Below are 5,723 nucleotides of genomic sequence, written 5' to 3' on the forward strand. Positions count from 1 at the left end.
CAAACTTTGGGAGATAATGAAGGACAGGGAAGCCTGCTGTGCTGCAGACTACGGGGTCACAAAGAATCGGACATGAATGAGCAACTGAAAAACATCACACAATAATATTCTCAAAGACAGTGAAATAGGCTATCAGGTTTGTGTTACATGTAACAGAGAACCCTGCTGCTGCTGCTAAGTCGCTTCAGTCATGTCCGACTCTGTGCGACCCCATAGATGGCAGCTCACCAGGCTCCTCTGTCCCTGGGATTCTCCAGGCAAGAACACTGGAGTGGGTTGCCATTTCCTTCTCCAATGCATGAAAGTGAAAAGTGAAAGTGAAGTCGCTACAAGAGTTTAAAGAAGTCCAGTGTTTTTTTTTTTTCTCTTCTTTCATTTAATAAGGACTCCTCCAGTCCAGTTTTTGTGTGATTCAATGACATCACCAAGAATCCTATCTTCTTTCTTCACTCTTCTCAGCATATGTCTTTCATTTTCACAGCCATAATAGCACTGACACTTCTCCAAACATTGCATCTGCCTCCTGAAAAGAAAGAACATGAACATCTCTTTTCAAGAACCTCCATCAGCATCTTTTTGGTCAGAACTATGTCTCGTGGTCCCCTCTAGTTGCAAAGGAGGCTATGAGATCACTAAATAAAAATGTGTTAATAAAGAGGAAAGAATGAATATTTTGGAAGACAAACCAAAATATTATCCTCATTTTACAGTTGAGACAGATGAGGCATAAGAATGCTTAGAAATACTGTTGGAAGGAGGTCTGTCAGCAGAGCCCAAGTTATTAAGCATTTACATTACATGGCACTATTATTTAACGGCTTTGGTCCTGCTCTCAGTTAAGATGGGGTGTAAATGATTGGAACACACTTTGTGCCACCTTTTCCTTCTTTGGCACCTTCTCTTTGTCTTTGCTGTTGTCTTTCCCCCTCAGATCTCAGAGAGGAGGCTACAGTTTTTAGTTAGGGCTGGAGGGAGGAAACCCAGTGTAGTTCATCATCTTCTTTCCCACTTGAAATCCTCAATATTGTTTTTGAAAACGAGAGGATGATTTGATGAATCTGGTAAATGATTAAGTGTGAAGCTTGACATAGAGTCCAATACAATCTTAAGGTTTTGATCACAAGGTGTTTGGGTCATAGAAGATACATATGGATGAGAAAGGGGAATTGTTAAATTTCTTGTGTTAAGTTTCAGATGTTGGCAAAACTTCAAGATAAGACTTATGGACATGCGGAGAGGGGAGGGGAGGGTGAGATGTATGGGAAGAGTAACATGGAAACTTACATTACCATATATAAAATAGATAGCCAATGGGAATTTGCTGTATGTCTCAGGGAACTCAAACAGTGGCTCTGTATCAACCTAGAGGGGTGAGATGGGGAGGGAGATGGGAGGGAGTTACAAAGGGAGGGGATATATGTATGCTAATGGCTGATTCATGTTGAGGTTTGACAGAAAACAGCAAAATTCTGTAAAGCAATTATCCTTCAATAAAAAATAAATTAAAAAAAAAACTTCCAGATAGATATTGATCATCATGAGTGAGTCAGTCATAAGAGGCAGAATATACTGTGAATATCTGACCATACTTTAATTTAAAAAATGCATTAAAAAAAGAAAGCAGAGGAGAAGAAAAGTAAGGTGAATGTATGAAAAAGCAATGATATTACCCCACTGAAATAATAAAATAAATTTGTTTTGCTTGTTTCTAAACTTGTTTGTAACAAGGCTTTATATACCTGAGGATGAACAAAGAGGGTAATATTTCAATCTTGAAGATAATGAAACAATGACTTTTTTTTTAAGGAGCATCAATAATTTACATCTATTCTGCACTTGGGGAATAGACAGCATCTTATGAAACTCTGTGAACAATTCTATGGACTGGGGCAGGGGATGGAAGAAATAGAAAAATAAAGAATGCAATCAGAGAGCTCCCATGATGTATGATATTTATAAAATCAACTTCAGATCTCCCAACAGTGAGGGAGAGTGTTTCTTTTCATCTCCTGAATATATTCTTTTTTCTGAGAGAGGCAAAAGTCAATGCTGGGGGTGTTTACTTTCCTGTCTTCATCAGACACTAGGATATACTGACAAACATAGTGTTAGAATCATCTTAACGGGTGAAATTTTCCAAGCTCTGCATAGGATCCTCTTTGGATGTGTCATATTTTTTTTGCTATTACTTAAAGTGTGCTCAAACTACCACACAATTGCACTCATCTCACACGCTAGTAAAGTAATACTCAAAATTCTCCAAGCCAGGCTTCAGCAATATGTGAACCGTGAACTTCCTGATGTTCAAGCTGGTTTTAGAAAAGGCAGAGGAACAAGAGACCAAATTGCCAACATCTGCTGGATCATTGAAAAAGCAAGAGAGTTCCAGAAAAACATCTATTTCTGCTTTATTGACTATGCCAAAGCCTTCGACTGTGTGGATCACAATAAACTGTGGAAAATTCTGAAAGAGATGGGAATACCAGACCACCTGACCTGCCTCTTGAGAAACCTATATGAAGGTCAGGAGGCAACAGTTAGAACTGGACATGGAACAACAGACTGGTTCCAAATAGGAAAAGGAGTATGTCAAGGCTGTATACTGTCACCCTGCTTATTTAACTTATATGCAGAGTACATCATGAGAAACACTGGGCTGGAAGATACACAAGCTGTAATCAAGATTGCCGGGAAAAATATCAATAACCTCAGAGATGCAGATGACACCACCCTTATGGCAGAAAGTGAAGAGGAACTAAAAAGCCTCTTGATGAAAGTGAAAGAGGAGAGTAAAAAAGTTCGCCTAAAGCTCAACATTCAGAAAACGAAGATCATGGCATCCGGTCCCATCACTTCATGGGAAATAGATGGGGAAACAGTGGAAACAGTGTCAGACTTTATTTTGGGGGGCTCCAAAATCACTGAAGATGGTGACTGCAGTCATGAAATTAAAAGATACTTACTCCTTGGAAGAAAAGTTATGACCAACCTAGATAGCATATTCAAAAGCAGAGACACTACTTTGCTAACAAAGTCAGTCTAGTCAAGGCTATGGTTTTTCCAGTGGTCATGTATGGATGTGAGAGTTGGACTGTGAAGAAGGCTGAGTGCCGAAGAATTGATGCTTTTGAACTGTGGTGTTGGAGAAGACTCTTGAGAGTCTCTTGGACTGCAAGGAGATCCAATCAGTCCATTCTGAAGGAGATCAGCCCTGGGATTTCTTTGGAAGGACTGATGCTAAAGCTGAAACTCCAGAACTTTGGCCACCTCATGCGAAGAGTTGACTCATTGGAAAAGACCCTGATGTTGGGAGGGATTGGGGGCAAGAGGAGAAGGGGACGCCAGAGGATGAGATGGCTGGATGGCATCACTGACTTGATGGACATGAGTCTCGGTGAACTCCGGAAGTTGATGATGGACAGGGAGGCCTGGCGTGCTGTGATTCATGGGGTCGCAAAGAGTCCGACACGACTGAGCAACTGAACTGAACTGAAAGTGTGGTCCATGGGCCAGCAGTAACACCATCAACTTAAATTTTGTTAGGAATGTAGACTCTCAGAGTCGACTTAGACCTTCTGAATTATAACCTGCATTTTAAACAGGATCCCCGCATGATTTGTGAATTAAACTTTGGTAAGCACTGAGGGAGCCAATTAAGAAAGCACACGGAATGCAACAGAAAAGCTTCTTGGTTCTTAGTAATTGTTATAAGGTAGTGATTACTGGTCTTCATGGGATCTTGGACTGCAGCAAACTAGGAGATCTCCCTTCACGGCAAGTGTACCTGAGAACTGAAACACAGTACTTTGCCTCAAAGTTTTTAGAGGAATCCAGTCTCAAGGCTAAAAGCCAGGATCTTATTTTCCTTTTCTAACCTGGGGAAACACTTTCCAACCACTGACATCCAAGCGGGGTGATTAACTATGGCATGAACACAAGCTGAATGTGTGTGTGACTTCTGCGTGAACAAACAAAACTAAAAAGTACTTTTTCTAGAAACTTGGTCACCAGCCATGACTGTATTTGCAGGTATTGGTGATTAATGTTTCTTCCTGCTGAGGAAATAAAAAAATTTAAACATAAAAAGCATTTAATTTTTGTCTTGACTGAAATGAAATCTGATGCCAGACTAGAGTGTGAAAGCAGCCTTGAGAAGAAAGAATCCTGCTTAAATCCCAAGCCCTTGGTTGATGATTTTAATAGGATAAGAGAGAGAAGGTAAGAGAATATTTACATTCTGTGACTATAGAAGTAGAGTTTAAAAAAAAAAAAAAAACAACACTGGGAAGGAGCAGGAAAGGTCTTAAATTTAAATCTATACAGGACCTGTCTCTTGTCAATATTTACTGAGAAGGAACAAAAAGCCTAAACAATTTAAAATCCACACTCATTTTTCCAGCCAATGGGACTGAGCTTCCTCTCAGTCTTTAAAATTAGGCATCCACGGCCCTGGTAACAGTAACGCTGTGTTTTATTTTTCTTTATCGTCATATGTGCTGGAAAAATTCCACCCCAATTTTTTTTTATCTGATTTGCATCAGCGATATCTATTTCTGAGGATTATTCATGGATTACCCATCAATATTCAGAACAACGTTTCTATGGATCTTAATCTTTACTATATTTGGCTTAGTGTTTTGATTTCTAAAAAAAATTTCCATTTCCTTTCTGCCACTCAGCATAAGACTAAGCCCAGTTTACTGTTTGGTTGGCCAATGTATTTGCAGTCTCACTTAGATCAAAAGGGGCCATCCACATGAAAGGCTCAGCAAGCTGAAGCTATACAGAGAGAAGGGCTTAACTCAAAATAGAAATTGTCCTGCGCTTTTTTTAAAATTAAGCTTTAAGCAACCCCAAAAGGGTGCTCTGAATGTTTCATTGTGGAAATTCTTAGAAAGTATTTTTCTGTAATATTTTCTGGGAGTTTTTGAAAACTGGTCATTCACAGCAAAACTTACTTGAGTGAAGTTGATGGCGGTGGTGATTTTGTTGTTTCTTTTTTCATTTTGCGCTCCATTCCTACTTTTCCCATCAAATTCTGCAGTTGTCGTTCTTGCTATCTGTGGTCTTGTCTTTCTGTCATTTTCTCCCATGATCGTTCAGCAAGAGGGGAAGCCAAATCATAAACAGGAGGAGAAAGTTGGCTAACAGCCACAGTTTGTTTAAAACAGTCTACATGTAATACAGCTCTTGGCTTCTGCTTAGAAAGTGACCTTCTCTCATAAGCAACCAGTAAGGCAGCGACTCCAGTGGCTTCAGATCAGATCAGATCAGATCAGTCGCTCAGTCGTGTCTGACTCTTTGAGACCCCATGAATCGCAGCACGCCAGGCCTCCCTGTCCAACACCAACTTCCTGAGTTCACCGAGACTCACGTCCATTGAGTCAGTGATGCCATCCAGCCATCTCATCCTCTGTCGTCCCCTTCTCCTCTTGCCCCCAATCCCTCCCAACATTTTCCAATGAGTCAACTCTTTGCATGAGGTGGCCAAAGTTCTGGAATTTCAGCTTTAGCATCATTCCTTCCAAAGAAATCCCAGGGCTGATCTCCTTCAGAATGGACTGGTTGGATCTCCTTGAAGTCCAAGGGACTCTCAAGAGTCTTCTCCAACACCACGATTCAAAAGCATCAATTCTTCAGCGCTCAGCCTTCTTCACAGTCCAACTCTCACATCCATACATGACCACAGGAAAAACCATAGCCTTGACTTGACAGACCTTTTT

General features: G+C 40.5%; 1 long non-coding RNA gene across 1 annotated transcript; it reads right to left on the bottom strand.

Annotated features, from left to right (window-relative positions):
• Window positions 1-352: 352 nt before the first annotated feature.
• Window positions 353-5,505, bottom strand: LOC147342185 (uncharacterized). The gene is made up of 2 exons (XR_015157390.1): window positions 4,959-5,505; window positions 353-523 (listed from the first exon to the last, which is right to left on the bottom strand). It is a non-coding gene; the product is annotated as an uncharacterized LOC147342185 (long non-coding RNA).
• Between the last annotated feature and the right edge of the window lie 218 nt (window positions 5,506-5,723).

This window comes from Bos grunniens, chromosome 29 (assembly GCF_055505025.1).
Source record: "Bos grunniens cultivar Pamir isolate PY7600 chromosome 29, Bosgru_T2T1.0, whole genome shotgun sequence".
Classification (NCBI taxonomy): domain Eukaryota; kingdom Metazoa; phylum Chordata; class Mammalia; order Artiodactyla; family Bovidae; genus Bos; species Bos grunniens.